Below are 16,717 nucleotides of genomic sequence, written 5' to 3'. Positions count from 1 at the left end.
AAAGTTGGAGGTGTTTCTGAGAACTAGATTACAGGAAATCTGTTAGTGGCTACTGTTCAAGTCGTCTTACACCTGTTTTTTGGAAGGTCTGACGTTCACTTTCTTTGCACTACGTCTGTAGCAGGAGGGCACGTTTGTTTCAGTTTTGCATTTTGATGTCTGCAATTAAAAAAAAAAAAAGGCCATGACTTTTTTATATGTGTGCATTGGAAAGTTTTACGCGGCAGGTGAGCTTGTTGCAGTCAGGGTGAAGACCTCTGCTTTGGAAAAAGCTACATTAGAAGGTAATTACACCTGGCAAGTACTCCCCTGCCATTTTTATGTTGGTTGGTGAAACGTCACGGTCCATACAATGGTAGGAATGATTTCAGTATTGTGAAAGCATTAAGGGTTAGTTAGTTACTTGGAGGTTGTCTCACCAACTGTGAAATATTCTGGCTCCAGGTGCCTCATTGGCTAAATCCTTGCAGGAGTTTTGGGCCTCTGACATGGGTTTCGCTTGTGTAACCAAGCTGGGTGATGGGGTCCTGCTGTCTCCTAAGGGGCAGTTGGAAGGTCGCAGGTGGAATAACAGTAACCTAGGTCCAAACCAGGCTCGCAGAATCTTTCTTTCTTACCTTCTTATCTGGAGGAGTAAAAAGACTCTGTGATGCTTTGGGCTTTTTGGTTTTTTTAATGTTAAGGCAAAGTCTCAATCTTCCTTTACATCAGCTCCCCCTTCCCCGCCTTTTCCCCCTTCCCCACCCAATCCTACCACTCGCCACAGAACCTGGTTAGACGAAGTCGGCGCAAGTGGTGCTGCAGTGACAAACCACCTGGGGGAAATGGTGATCAAGGGTGTTTCTCGCTTAGCTCAGCAGCTGTAGAAATCCCAGCGAATCCTCCGTGTTCCCAGTTGCCTGCCTGTGTTTGGAAAACATCTGGTCCTGCCCACAGCGGGGGTGGGGGGTGGTGGTGTGTGGGGGTGTGTGTGTAGAGCTTATGAATACGTGTATCCGGGGTAAAAATCACGCGTTCTGTGTGAGAGGTTTAGAAAGGATGGCTTGCTACAGCAGTGGTGGTTTGGTGATGAGTTAGACTGTTGCTTCTCCTTGAAAGTTTCCCTGAAAGCTATGGAAGACCGATCAGTAGGCAAACTCCAGACGTTTTTCCATCCCGAATAGTGCCTGCTGTAATCATGGGACTAGCATAAAAATTGAGATTTTTATACTGCAGATCATTTCATTCTTTGCTTTCTTTGTGAGTTCAGGGCTTGTTAGGGCACGCTGTGTTTTTTGGATTTCTGTTATCATCAAGAAGCTTAGGAGAGACTTTTTTGTGGTGGTTGTGGTTTGTTTTTTTCTTTTGTTGTCCATCCGTAATCATTTGTTGTAAATTGCTGAGCACTGAAGGAAATACCAACGCTTTTATGACTTGCGATGTAAAAAAACTGTAGTACTTTCCGAACAGATTTGGCCATCTTCCGTGACGCTTAAATTGTGGCCTGTCACGCCGGACTCCTTTTAGCAGCCAAGCTTCTGCACACCACCCTTGACATCTGCAGTGTTCAGAGTATGTGCGTTTGTCAAGCTCTGAGCTAGGAAGCGTCTGGAATTGCTAGGTAGCAAGGCCTGATTAAAACGTGGCGTATATCCATACCGAGCAAGCCCAGAAGAGGAAGAGGAGTTTGCAGCACTTTAAAAAAGACCTCGTATTTATGCAGTAGAGTTCAGGTAAAGGTAAAAGTGTACAAAACCTTCGCTCCTTGGTTACCAGTTTTGAGAGAAGGATGGCATTGTGTGTACCGACAGAGGGACGGCTGTAAAATCTTCCCCGTTGCACAGAGGGTGTGTAGGAATGTTTCGTGTTTTGCAGAAGTGCCAACAGCTTCGAAGGTTATACAAGCATGGTAGCTTCCCCCACCGTCGGAAATACGGAAAGCAGGAAAATCCCTGGAAAACGTGGAAGAGCTGCTGGCGGAATCATTTGCCTGAGGTAGGTTTAAAATGGAGAGATTCTGGGCTCTTTTCACACTTCACGTAATTAATTTTCCACAAGTTTTTTAGACTTGCTTCTGTGGGTCCTGTGTTAATGCAAAGAGAACAAGTGAAGCTCTGAAGGTACAATACTCCTCGTAAGTTTAATCCATTTTTAGTTTAAAGGACCTCATGCGCTGTGAACTTGTTTTATAGTCTTCTCCCCAAATGTAGGTGGAGAGAGTCGCAGAAAGACATCAATATTGAGGTCTCCAGTAACTGCGTGTTCCCTATTATTTTTCTTCGAAAGAAATGGTCGGAAGCTATTTTGGAGGAGTTCAAGTTGTGTATCTGTTGGGTGGGTTTGGGTTTTTACCCTGCTGGCTTAGTTCTCGTTGATCACAGTCTAATTCCTTTGTGTTTCTTTTTACAAAGAAATCCAAGCAATAGTTGCCAATATTCACCAGGATAACAGAGTTCTTAATGCCGTGGATCCTTTTCTGTATGTCTTGCCTTTTTTGGTCTGCTTTCCAGTTTCTCAGTGGGCAGGAAACTAGATGGCGTGTGTTGTCCCCTTTTGCGTCCTTGCAGAACTCGTGCGTTGAATTTGAACTTCTGCGTCGCCTGTGATGAATAATGCGGAGAAGTGGCACGTTGCTTTGCACAGCGATGCACCTTCGTTTTGAATGCATGATGACTACTGTGGAAGGAACCAAACCTGAGGGAAGTTTTATGCGTGTCTGTGTTGCTATGTTTCCTTTTTTTTTTTTTTTTTCCTTAATTTGTACCTGAAATTGGGCTGTAAAAAAAAAAAAAAAATTCAAACCAAACCCAAACTCCTCATCACCCCCTACCTCCTCAAACACCTAGTGTCTTGTCAGCTGTAGAATGACGTGTCTGTGAGTCAACCTTGAGGAGCTTTTTTTTTTTTTTTTTTTTGTTCCTGACTGTGGGCAAAATCCAAGAACTAGCAAAACAAGGTTCTCGTTCTCTAGAGCTCTGTGTGGGGAATTGTTATAGGAGAGGAAGTCTTAACTTCTTAGGGCGTGAGTGGACTTGCGTTTGAATCCTGGGTTTGTTCTTTTGGCCACACGACATTTTCCCTCTTCCGCCCTAGGGACAAATCTTTTTTATGCCAGTTTCCCCATAAAAGTGACCGTGGATGATGTGAGCTTCGTTTGGTAAACGGATTCCTTTTGACAGGAAGGGAGAATATTGAGTATGCAGTGAACGGAGTCACGGGTGAATCTACCAAGCAGACGGCGACGTTTACTCTCGCAGGCTTTACTGTATCCGAAGCTAGTGGATTCAAGTAATGGATTGGTAAGCGTGTGAGCATTTGCAGAGTGAGGACTTTCCAGTTAGCCGCCTTTTCTGTAGCGTTTCTGGCTACACCAGCTTGTACGCCAGGATCCTAGCTCATTTTCTGTGCTTGGGTCTTTGAGTTGTTTCTGCATTCAGCTTTTGTTTCCAGGAAAACACATCAAATCTGCGATCGTTACAGCACGCCGTAGCAGTTAATCACCTTTGGTTTCTGTTGCTGGAGCAGACCCGATAGTTTCAAAGGCTATTTTTATCTAAAATCGAGTGGTAGGGAGAGGAGGGAAAGCACGCGTGAGTCTGGTTGTAACAGATGCATTGGTTGCCAGGACTGACCATCGAGGGGCTGAGATAGTTACCCGTCTAAAATAATGAAGCTAATTAGTGTCTTTTTTTTTTTTTTAATATTACTATTTCTATTTCTGTCCTTCATGTGGTGGTTGTGAATTAGCTTTGTGCCCCTTTCTAAAGTACCGGGCTTTTTTATACGTTTGGCATATTGAATGGCAAATGCTTGATATAAAGTCTGCAGCCTTACTCCATAACCAGACTGTAAACCAGGAAGTAAATTAATCATAACTGCAAAGAGTAATGGCACATTTTCTCTTATTTTACCCTTACCGCCTTCCAGGCCGTGGTCTGAAACCTGCTACGCGTGGCGCACAGGATGCGGCAGCAGCTTTGGTGGTGGGTGGCGAGAGGCGAAGGCCAAAGCAGAGGCTGCGCAGATCCTGTGCGCCGGATTTATTGTTTTACTTAGGAGCGTGGCCGTTCGTCTTAAACTTTTTATGGTGTTCTCGCCCAGCGCAGCATTTTGAAATCGGCTGTTTTAAGGAAAACATGATGTCATCTCTGTCAAAGTTCTAAATATTTTGGACGTGAAATAGGAAAACGGGAGCTTTAATCTTGGGTTTCCTGGGATTAGCTCTTGGAATTGTTTTAGAATCCCTTATGTGTCGTATGACAGGTGGCACAGTCCTGTGCTAGAAAGGGAGTGGAAAGTACTAGGATGGAGCTGGTTACGTCATTGTGGAAATCGATGCCGAGGCTTAACGCACTGAAAGACAAAGCTGTTACGACTTGCACTGGAATGCCAGAATTAAGAGGTGAGCAGAGCTAAAGAACTTCCTTCTTCACAAACCCCCACCAAATCTAACCCCCCCAAACGCATGAATTCCTTAAGCCCGGGAAGAAAGAAATCCGCTGTGGGTGACATGTTGCGGTGCTGTGTTGGCATTGGCGTCTTTGTAACGGATTATTTACAAGACCTAATGTCTTTCTGTGGACTTGTAAGGCTGAGTGTTTTTAGTCTAGCAGTTTCCCGCTGCTGTCACGTATTCACGTAGATCTGTAAGGCAATTTTCGTTACCTTTTTTGTATAGCCTGATCAAACACTCGTATAATCTGAAAGTTACATTTTTGTGGTACTCTCCTTGGAAAACAGAAAGTAAGCCTGCCATTAGATGCTGGGCCACAGCGGTTGACGGCGCAGGGTAGCGTGCGTTACGTTTTGTGCTACGCTTGGTCACGTCTCATCTATGTCGTCTTCCCTGTTATTTTATTAGATTTAGTATCTGCACTTTCCATTTCCAGACAGGCCTCTCGTTCAGAGCACGGAGGCACGGTTCTCTCTGCGTCCGGCTCCTCGTCCCTATCTTGTCACTCCTTCCTCTCCTCCCTGTAGCCCGTCGCTATCGTTTTCTTTCACCATCTCTCTCTCTGCCTGGCTCCGGAACCCCATTTTGCCGTTCCTCTCTCTCTGTCCGTACTTTTTCTTGCCCTGGCTCTCTCTGCCTGGCTCCCTGTCCCCGATTCTTCCTTCTTGGCCCCGTAGCACGTTGTGATGCCGTTTCTTTCTCCGCCTCTGCTCTCCCAGCTCGCCGTCCCTCGCTTTTAATTCCTCCCTCTCCGCGCTGTCGCCCGTGCGGTCTCTTGCCTTTCTCCGTCGCTGGCTGGCTGTCCCTGCTCATCCATTCCTCCCTCTCGCCCCTGCAGCGCCTGTCGCTTTTGTCCGTTCTCCCTCTCAGTCTCTGGCTCCCTGATGACCCTACTTTGGACTCCCCCCACCCCCCTTCTTTCCGTGCTCATCGCTGCTGTTCTTGCTCTCCAGCTCTCTTTTTTTTTTTTTTTTTTTTTTTTCCCCCCCCTCCCGCTCCCTGTGTTGTCCCACAGTCGGGCCCGGTACCCGGTGTGCCATCGGCCAGTCTTGCACACAGAGCCGAGACATTTATTTACGTCAAAGCGTTTGCGCAAAGGTGGGTGCCGGGTGGCAATTCCCCAAAGCTGGCACACCGCACGGAGGAGCGACCGCGTGTGTCTCTTGTTAGGTGTTTAGTAAAGACAGTGGAAAACCCGCCCAAATTTACATGCCCTGGCTAGTGACTACCCTGTCACTCGCTCCTGCTCAGGTATATGGAAATGAGCTTCGCTTGCTCTGTCAGTCGGCACGCCTGCTCTTGGCAGCCGGGGAGGCAATTTGCACGGTCCCTCCGTGGAGTCGGTGGTCGCGATCTCGCCCTGCCGCCTCTACCTTCATCCCGGTCGCCGTGGGTTCCGCTGACTTCGTACCGGCGACGTTCTTCTGTCCTTGTTACCTGCCTTGTAGCAGGATGTCTCCCTTTGCCCGTCCCTGAAGTGCCTCTTTTCGGTTTTCCTCCGGAGGCTGGTGATGAGCGAGGCGGGCGAGTTTACACGAAGCAGCCAGGCCTCCGTTGAGCAGCGTCACTGTCCCCCAGGCGCTAACCGGGACACGCAGCTTTAGTCGCTCTACGTTTCCTCCCTTTGAGACCGTGGAAGAGGAACTTCGCTGTAGTTTCTCTTGTACGAGTCTCATCTTCTCATAACCCTACCTCCCTGTGTTATTACACAGATCCCTACAAAAGTTAAGGCGGCGATGATTATACTGCTCAATAACTTCTTTAGCCATAGGCTCAGATCAGGGAACCAGGAAATTCACCATTTAAATGTTTCCGCAGATCCATGAGGTGGGTCATGCCTTTGTATCTCGTGGAGCGTTTTAGTCTGTTTCCGTATGTCTTCTAGGTCTGGAGAGGTTCTGCCGCTTTGATCCACGTGTACGCAGGAGCCCGTATTTAAAATTGTGCCTATCCCTCCCTGGGAAGTGAGCGTCAGACAGGGCCTTTATAGCGTCACAGGTCTCGCTTCCGATTTTCTCGCTTGCGGCTGAAGTATTTATTATAGCTTTTTCTAATTCGCTACCTCCTCGCCAGGGAGTAAGCCACCTCGCGAAGGAGCGAAATCCTGCGGGTCTGTCAGTCGTGGGTTATTTCCGTTTCTTTTATTTCTCGCGCGGTAGGTTCTTAGTCACGCTCGAGACTCTAGTTTCTCGATTATTGCGCTATTTGGAACTATGGCTCCTAGAACGCAAGTTCCAAAGCAGTTTGGTGGCGAGGCCTTACGGGCACGTCCCCGCCGAAGGGGTACCTCTGGGACGTATCGTTAGGCAACCTGCATAATTTTTGGTGGAAATTGTAATTTCCATTTCCCATTCCTGATTTTCAGCGTTGTTGGCGCTCTGCGTTGCATTTTTCCACAAACCACTCCGTGAGGAGGTATCAGTCGGTACCAGGATTCCGATTAGCGGGAGCCCTTTGTTTGAGCGTTCTGGAAAACGAATACAAACCCAGCAGCTCGCCTTATTTGCCATCTGAACATTTTTTTTTGGTAATAATTCAAAATGCATCATCTTCTCCCATGGACTTCCTGGTTTCCCATTGTTTAACTTCATGCACAGGCAGCAGAGGAGTATCACCCCCGCTTAGTCCCTTCGTTCCTTGTCCAGAAATCGGGACATTGACACAGCTATACCAGCGAAGTGTCGTGGTCTAACCCCAGGCAGCAACGAAGCCCCAAGCAGCCGCTCGCTCCCCGCCGGCGGGATGGGGGAGAGAATGGGAAGGGTGAAAGGGAGGAACCTCGTGGGTGGAGATAAAGACAGTTTAGCGGGTAAAGCAAAGCCGCGCACGCAAGCAAAGCAAAACGAGGCGTTCGTTCACGCTCCCCGTCGGCAGGCGGGTGTTCAGCCATCTCCAGAAAGCGGGGCTCCATCACGCGTGACGGTCGCTTGGGAAGACAAGATGCAGTAACTCCGAACGTGTGCCACTTCCCCCTTCTTCCCGCCCGCGCCCCCCCCCCCCCGCCCCGGTTTATATACCGAGCACGACGTCGTATCCCTTTGGCCAGTTTGGGTGTGCTGTCCCGGCTGTGTCCTCCTCGCTGGCCGGCCAGCATGAGAAGCTGGGCTGTCCTTGGGTACTTCACATGCTGATGTTTTGAGCTGTTGCTCTCCACAGCTCGTCTCGCACTGGCGTCTGTGAAGAAAATTAACTCTGTCCCAGCTGAAGCCAGGACGCTCGCGTGCATCCCGGTCGGCCTCTGCTGCCCTGCCCCAGCCCTCTGCCTGCCTCCCTGCCTGTCCCTGCCTCCGTCTCCCTCTCTGCTGGCCCACCTACCTGCCTGGCTCCCCAAAACTTGTTGCTCTTCTGCTGACTCTGCCCTGTACCATTTCCCCTATTAATTTTTTTTCCGTGTTTCCCTCTCCGTGGCTCCCTCTCCCTGCTTTTTAACGCTTTCCCGTGTTTCTTGTACCCTGTTGCATTTTAATTTCTCGTTCTACAGTTCCCTCTCGCCAGGTGCCTCTCTCAGTTTTTTTTAATTCCTCCCTCTGTCTTGTACCCCGCCATTTAAAAGATTTTCTTCCCGTGTTTCCTTCTGTCCCATCTCCCTGTCCCGGTGGTGGTGGTGGTGGTGTTTTTTAATATTCCTGTGTTTCTTATCCCCGATGACAATTCAGACTTTCTTTCTGTGTTGTCTTCTGTCCATCTCCCTGTCCCCTGTGTTTTAATTCTTGTCTATGTTCCTTGTACTCAGTTGCTTTTCAAAGTTCCTTCTCATCTCCCTCTATCCAGCTACCTGCCTTCAGTTTTTTAACTCTTCTCTAGACTTCTTGTAATCCATTAGTCTCTCTTTCAACAATTCCCTTTATCCGGCTCCATTTCCCTAAATTCTAATTCCTCCCTTTCTTCCGTATACCCTGTCGCTTTTAAATTTTTCTTTCAGTGTTTCCTTTTATTCTGGTCCCTGCTCCTATGTTTTGATTCTTTCCCGCGTTTCTTGTAGCCTGTCGCTTTGTGTTATTTTCCTACGTCTCCCTCCACCCGACTCCCTGTCCCTGCTTTGTAATGCCTCCCTTTCTGTCCTGTACCCCGTCGCTTTAACAGTTTTCTCTCTGTGACTCCATTTATTTTGTTTCCTCTCCTCTGTTAGTTTTAAATTTTATTTCTACGGCTACTTTTGTCCTGTTCGCTGTCCTTATCTTTTAATTTTTTCTGCTCTGTCCTGTGCGCCGCCGCTTCTAAACGTCTGTTGTATTTCTCAGTTCCAGTTCACTGTCGCTTATTTTGTAAGTTTTTTTTCCCGTCTTTCCTGTACCCAGTCACTTAAAAGTAGACATAGAAGGAAAACTTATCAGGCTGCGCATCGCCTTTTTTTATTTTTCCTGGCTATCGTGTACCTCGTCGCTTTTTACGTTTGCACCCCACCGCCACGCCCCGCCCTCCCCCCCCCCCCCCGCAACCCTCTTTTGGCTCTGTAGCGCACTTTGCGCCCTTCTCCCTTCCCAAAAACCCTTTCTTGATGCCATCTTTCAACTCCAGAACACTCATCTTGTTCTCGAGGCTAGCTAGGACGCCTCTGTTCAGTCCCGGGTCGCGTGAGGACAGCTGTAGACTGTTCACATCCCCTCTGGGCTATGTCGTCGTGTCCTTGAGCCTCCTTGTGCCTCTCGGAACCCCGCTGCTACCGTCACGATGGCACCCAAGGTCTTAGACGTTCCCCACAGCACGCTTTTAGCTCCGTAAGCCGCCTTTGGACTCGTTTTGTCGAAGTCGCAGCTCTCGCAAGAGGAACGGAGGTGACGAGCGGAGCGCGGTGAGGAGGTGGGTCGTCGGCAGGTGGTATCAGAGGGAAGATGTGGCTGGTGGCTAGAAGCAGTCCAGCTGCCGCTGTGGAAGCAGAGCTCTGTGGCCCAGCCATGAGTCTCGATGTTTCTGGAGCGCTCCCGGGAGCGGACGCGGCTGTCCGACCGGCAGAAGTAGCTCTCTCTGACCAGACGGGCAGTCTGGCGCCTTCCCGGAGGTATGCGCCCGTGATCCGGGAGGACTTTTGGGCTTGGGGGCGAGTCGCTAGGCGTGCGGCCGCCGTCTGTATGGCCCGAGTGCCCCGGTAGCCGCCCCGGAGGTGTGTCTCTAGGACCCGGGAGGACTTCCGTACTCGGAGGCGACTGTCTAGCCTGGGACCCGCCGCCTCTATGGCGCTGAGTGCCTCTCTAGCCGCCCCGGAGGTCTTTCTCTGTGACCCGGGAGGACTTCCGCACTGGGAGTCGACTCTCTAGCCGGCGACCCGCCGCCTCTATGGCGCAGAGTGCCTCTGTAGCCGCCCCGGAGGTCTTTCTCTGTGACCCGTGAGGACTTCCGCACTGGGAGGCGACTCTCTAGCCTGGCACCCGCCGCCTCTATGGCGCAGAGTGCCTCTGTAGCCGCCCCGGAGGTCTTTCTCTGTGACCCGGGAGGACTTCCGCACTGGATGGCGACTCTCTAGCCTGGCACCCGCCGTCTCTATGGCGCTGAGTGCCTCTCTAGCCGCCCCGGAGGTCTTTCTCTGTGACCCGGGAGGACTTCCGCACTGGATGGCGACTCTCTAGCCTGGCACCCGCCGTCTCTATGGCGCTGAGTGCCTCTCTAGCCGCCCCGGAGGTCTTTCTCTGTGACCCGGGAGGACTTCCGCACTGGGAGGCGACTCTCTAGCCTGGCACCCGCCGTCTCTATGGCGCTGAGTGCCTCTCTCGCCGCCCCGGAGGTATGTGTCAGTCATCCGGGAGGACTTCCGCAGTTTCTGCTGAAACTCTAGCCGCTGGAAAGCCGTCTCAGTGGTCCATAGCGCCGCTCTATAGGGCCCTGGAGGTATGTATCGCTGATGCCGGAGGACTTCCGGGATTTAGTTCAAAATTACTTTTTCTTGTTTTCCCTTAGTGCCGTTGCTTCAAAAAATTTTTTCTACTTCACCGTTTAAGTTCAATGTTGCCATTAGTTAATTTTTTCCTCAGCTCCCCGGTCCCATTTGCTTCTTACATTTTATGTCCACTTTTATTCTGCTCACTGCCTTTATTTTTTAATTAGTTTCTTACCTTTCCTGAGGTCCCTCGCTTGGAAAATTCTTTCCCTACATCTGTTTTAGTTTCCTGTCATTTTTTCCTTAGTTTTTCCCTTTCTGTCCCTAATTCCTCTTATTTTTAAAATGTGCTTTCTATGCCTACTTTTTTCCTTCAGTGTCTTTTAAAAGGACTAATTACCAGACAATCACTGGCTGAGACCTTAAACATGACATGTCTTCCCTGACGCGTGGCGGGAAGGGTAGTCTTGTGGCGGGGGGGGGGGGCGGGCGGCCATGCTGCGCTTGCCAGTGCATGCCGGGAGCTGTACTTTTGCCGCGCCTCCTCCCCGCGCTCGGTGCTGCCGCCCTGTGGCCGAACTTAGGTACTGCACTTCGGCAGCCGCGCATGCGCTATGGCGCACCTCGCCGCAGCTGGCAAACGCGCATGCGCGGTGCAGCGCCTCGTAGCTCGAAAGCCGCGCATGCGCTGTGGTTTGTCTCGCGGCGGCTCGGACGACGCGCATGCGCGGTGGGCACCTCGCGGAGGCTGGCAAACACGCATGTGCAGCGGCGCGCGACGCCAGAGCCCGAAGCCGCGCATGCGCGCCGGGCACCCCGCGGCGGCTGGCAAACGCGCATGCGCTCTACAGCGCCTCGGCGCTCAGACGCCGCGCATGCGCTGTGGGGGTGTCTCGCGGTGACTCGGAAGCCGCGCATGCGCTATGGCGCGCCTCGCTGCGCCCGACACTCGCGCATGCGCCTTGGGAACGTCGCAGCATCTGGCAAACGCGCATGTGCAGCGGCGCGCGACGCCACAACCCGAAGCCGCGCATGCGCGGTGGGTGCATCGCGGCAGGTCGAAAGCCGCGCATGCGCGATGTGGAGCTTTGCGGAGCTCGACAGCCGCGCATGCGCGGTGCAGTGCCCGAGCGCCGCTCCGAAGCCGCGCATGCGCGGTGGGGCACCTGGCGGTGGCTCGGCAGCCGCGCATGCGCGGAGGCGACTAAGTGACCCACGCTGCCGGCCGCCGGTAACCGCGATGCCGTTCTGCGGTCCCTGCGCGCTCTTTGCTACTTCCCGGTAAGGACGCGCCGTTGCCGCCCCATGTGCGCAGCGTCGGCGGGTGCTCGCCCTGCAAAATGAGGCATGGCCGCCGGGCGCTCGCTGCTACTGCAGCCGCCGCCCCTCGCCCCTGCGGCGCGCCGTCGGCGTCCGGCGCATGGGCGGCGCGCGGGAGCAGCATGGCGGCGCAGAGGGGTCCCGTTCCCGGCGGGGCGTGAAGGGCCGGGTCCAGCGGTGAGGCGAGCGAGCCCCTGGGGCGGGTGCGGGGGCGTCTCCTGCGCGCCGGCCGCCCGCCCGCGCGTGGCGGGGCGAGGACAGGACCTTCGAGCCGCCCGCTGCGGCCGGCTGCCGGCCCGCTGGAGGCGAGCCGGGTCGGGGCAGCCCCGGGGAGTTACCGGGGGGCTGGGAGGAGGGAAGGAGGCGGACACCCCCCCCAGGCGCAGACGCCGGGCGCCTCCCAACTCGCCAGAGCCCCCCCGCTCGCTTCTCCTGGCCCCGCGCAGCTGCCCCCAGCTCCAGCCCCTCCCCTGAAGCCCGTCCCGTAGCCCCGGGCCGGCCCCGGGCCCTGTCGCAGAGGCGGCAAGCCGGGCCTCGTGTGCGCTGGGTTCTCCGTGAAAGCGGGCGCCGTTGGCGGCGGTGCAGGGGCAGAGCGGCGTCTCCGGTGGCCCCCGCGGAAGGAGAGGCTTCGGCCAGGGGGGAACTACGGTAATAAGGGTCGCTGCTGCTTCTTTCCCTCTGCCGGGGGCCGCGCTGAGGCTGCGCGTGTCCGTTCGTCCCCGTCCGTTCGCCGCTGACCGCACCCGCCTCGGGCTCGCGTGGGTTGCCTCTGCCCGTGGCACCTCGCTCTCCTCGTGGCACGGCTGCAGGAAGGGACAGGCGGAGCGCTTGCCGGCCCTGGGCGGGAGCTGCCGCGGCCACAGCTGGAGGGGCCAGAGAACGGTAAAGAGGAAGAAGAAACCGAAGGCCGGCCGGCAGCTGCCTCCTGCTGCAGGGAAGAGAGAGCCAGCCCCTCCAGGTGAGGTAGGATCCCTCTTCGTAGTCCGCAGCAGGCCAGGCCATCGACATGCAGGGTCTGTACGCGTCACCAAAGGCGGCCGCGTAGCGCACGAGCGAGGCTCCGTGTGTAGGGAGCCCCGTCTTGTACGAGCTGTAAGACACCCCGGTATCCTCTTAGGTGGAGGACAGCCAAGCGACAGGAGTTACAGAAGGCGAAGGGAGGAGAGGAGGAGGAGGAGGAGGAGGAGGAGGAGGAGGAGGAGGAAGCGTCTGAGCTGGCAACCTCTCCCAGCAGTGCAGGGAGTGAAAGCTGCGGTGAGTCCCAGGCCCCCGGGGCCCTGTTGCCCCTATTCTGCATCCCGGGCCCTCCCTGCCCCTCCCCTGGCCCCCCCTCTTTCCCACGCTGATGTGGTTCCCCCCCCCCGCCCATACCTCCTTTTTCCATCTCACTCTGACCAGCTCCCCGTCCTCATCTTTTAGGTCCTCTCTCTCCCTGCCCTGTAGCTCGTGGCTATTTTTCCTTCCTCTGCCTCTCCCAGTCTGGCTCCCTGTCCCTGCTTTTCCATTCCTCCCTCTCTGCCATGTAGCGTGTTGCTGCTCTTTTTCTTTCGCAGTCTCTCTCTGTCCGGCTCCCAGCCACCGTTTTTGCCTTCCTTCCACTCTGTCCTCTAGTCTCTGGCTCTCTCTGCCTGGCTGAACATCTGCTGATGTTCAAGGTCTTGCTTCTCGGCCCTGTAGCACAGCACAAGTCTCTTTCTTCCTCTGTCTCCCTCTATCCTGCTCCCTGTCCCTGTTCTGCAATTTCGTCCTTGTCAGCCCTGAGCCACGCTGCAGTTTCATTTCTTCTGCCGTCTTGCCCTGTCCGGCTCCCTGCCAGGATCTTTTAATTCTTCTCTCTCTCCCTCTCGAAGCCCATCGCTGTTTTACTCTTTCTCCCTGTCCGTCTCCCCGTCTCCGTCTTTACTGACTCTTTTAAGTAAAATCACTGGCTGAGACCTTAAACATGTCACTTCTTGCCCGACAAGATCAAACAGACCGTGAGCAAGCTCCTTAGGCTTCCCGTGGAAATCACTGGTACCGGCATAAATTGACCTCCTTGTGCCATCCTGAGGCCGAAAGACCGAGGAGCTAATTCGATGACTAGATATGGACAAAGGAAGCCCCAGGTTCAACTGGCGGACTGCGTGAGGAAGACTGTGGACGACCACCTGAGGGTGAAAAGACCCTAACCCTAATTTTACTGTGCATGCTTGGACTACGTCAACGAATTCCGGGGACTCCTCACCGTTAAGACTGCCCTTCTCGGGGCATCATGAACTGATGTGCTTTACTAACCCGTCGGAGCACTCGTGGTGGAGCCATCCCCAGCGCTGCCCAGCGCTGCCGTAAGGAACGCCCGCCTTCTAAAGCTTCAAACTAAGTGTTAGAGGGTTTTCTGGCCGACTTTTCAGTATCCCTTTGTATTTGATTGTTTCTGGTATTCCCTTAGTGGCTTCACTTTTTAGATTTTCTATCTACGTCTCCGTTTTAGTTCGCCATCCCTGCCTCTTAATATTTTTCCTTTTGCCGTAATCACCATTGCTTTTAAAATTTTCTGCTGCCTTTTCTCTCATTCGCGGTCCTTATTTGCCTACCCTTATTTTTTAACTGACTTCTTCCCTTCCCTTAGTGCCCTCTGAAACAAGGATCTAAAACAATTGTAAGGTTTTCGCATGTGTAACGAATCAACTGTCAGTTTTGCAAATTTCTGAAGAGATGTACTTTCTGGAAGGTTATTGATTTCGTGATTAGTTTCACTTTAGTATAGACTTCTTTAGCCTAGCAACCGTGGCATTATGTTTAACGGCCTATTCTCATAGTCCTTAGGCTGTATTTGCCTCAGTGCTAACACTGTACCTATATGTAAACAGTTCATCAGGAGGAAAGCCGCCCTGATGAAAACTAAAACCCAAGCAGAAACGGAGAAGACGGGTGGAGAGAACCAAGAGGAGAAGAGTTAAGAGCAAGGACTGAGAAGTTGATGAGTGCAGAGGAGATATCTTCACCTTCAGCACAGAAACGTCCTAGCAGGAGTGCTCAAACACGGATGAGAAGAAGGAACCGCTTGGCTGAAGAACAGAAGGGGAAAACATCCAAGGAGAAGGAACTATCCTCAGGAGACCTGTGACCATAAAAGGGAAAAAGGAGGAGGGGGCTAACTCCCCAAACGACCACCGGCGACCGCCCGAGACCCCCGCGCACGCGTAGTGTGGTTCTGCAACGCCAGCCTTACGTAAATGTGGCAGATAAGCGAGGAGGCGGAGATTTCTCAGGACACGTGCGAATATTCGCGTCTTTCAGGTATATAAAGGATGAAGTTTTGCTTCAGCGCGCGCGCGTTGGGAGGAGATATCCCCCAGGCGTCCGGCGCGGCAATAAAGGCGTCTGCTTAATGACACTTTGACGTTACCGAGTTTAAATTTCTGTAACTTTTGTGAATCATTTGGGTGACCCAGGTGGGAGGGACATCCTCTGTTCGGCTGCGGGACCCCATGAGTCTGGGACTCTCTTGGGTGCACCCCCGGAGATCTTTTCCGGAGAGACCCCCGTTCTCAGTCGGATCACCGCGGGGACAGACAAAGACCCTCCGGCAAGAAGACATCCTTAAATCCTGAACTGGCAACGATCGATCAGTTTGGGACCGTCTTTAAGACGTGCAGACGTGCACGCGGGTCGGCGTATACCGGCTCGCTAGCACCTTACAGGTGTACCTCTGGGGGACTTGTGTCCCATTTGGTAGGGGATTAACTTCCCCGTTTGGAGGGGCTGCGTCCCCATTTGGAGGTCTGGTTAACTGTTACAAACAAAAAGCGAAACAGGAAGCAAAAGAGATGTTGCTCGCCTTGTAGCGTTGGACAAAGATGTTTATAGGTTGACAGAATGGGAGATGAAAGGATTGTTTGACCCCGACTGCGAGGATGTGCGTGCAATGTCGGATGCGGTGTTCAGCGAGGCAGAAAAGCAGAGTGTTGTGAGGGTGGCCAGACACCCAAGGCCAGGCTCCGGTTTTGGCTGGAACTCTGCCGGGAACAGCGGATAACCATGTTCCCATTACCAGTCCCGGTCGGGGCCCTAACCAGCCAGGAGCCCGGGAGTTAGTACTGCGGTACAGGGAACGAATGGCTTCTGGAATAAGAAGTGCTGTCCCAAAATCAGTAAATTGGTCTAAATTGTATGCAATTAAACAAGATAGATAGAAAAGAATCCCCTACTGATTTTTTGAACCGATTAAAAGAAGGGATGCAGAAATATACTCCTTTAAACCCTACCTCTCAGGAGGGAAAGGGTCAGTTGATGTTCCTGGTTCTGGGACAGCTGACGGATGATGTCAAGAAAAAGTCAGAGCAAGTGCAAGGAACAGATGTGAGAGATTTAGAGAAATTGCTGGAGACTGCTTGGCAAGTGTGTCGCAATAGGGACAGGCGGGGGCGGGGGGGAATGGGCAAAACAATTGCCAGCGCTACGGCGGCTGCTTTGCGCACCGCAGGGGCCAGGTAACCTCTGGGAACCCACCGGGAAACACCACTAATGGGAGGCGAGGAGCCATGAGAAGTAGCCCAAGTGCCCCGTCTCGGGGAAGTCAAACCCCTCCCGAAAGATCAGGGTGCCCACTGTCGGCCAAGGATGGAGCTCGAACGGCGGGGTATGCCGTGACCACCGCAGAGCGAGCGCTGGAAGCAAAGTCACTCCCTGAGGGTACATCCGCACAAAGAGCCGAATGAATTGCTTTAGCGAGAGCTTGCTGAAGGACTGCGAGCGAACGCCCGGACAAATTCAAAATACGCCTTGGGTGTAGTTCATGCCCGTGGGGCTATCCGGAAGGAACGGGGACTTCTGACCGCCCAAGGAAAACGTATTAAGCTTGCTGACGTGATCCTAAGACTTTTGGATGCGGTACAGTCGCCTTCGGCGGTTGCGCTTATGCACCGCAAGGGGCACCAAGAGGGTGACGCTGCTCAGGAAGTGGGGAATAAATCGGCAGATTAGGAGGCAAAGAGAGCTGCGGAACAAGGTGAGGTGTTAAGTTTGATTCCTGAAAAAGCTTTGCCGCTACCGGACTCGGTCGACTGTGATGAGAAGGATCTTAGATGAATTAAAGATTTGGAAGCAGAAGTTGAATCATCGGGTTGGGCAAAATCAAAAGGTAACAGAGTAATAGTTCCCTTTAGAATAGT

Source organism: Phaethon aethereus, assembly GCF_964289735.1.
Source record: "Phaethon aethereus genome assembly, chromosome: Z".
NCBI lineage: Eukaryota > Metazoa > Chordata > Aves > Phaethontiformes > Phaethontidae > Phaethon > Phaethon aethereus.
Note: the sequence above shows the minus strand (reverse complement) of the source record.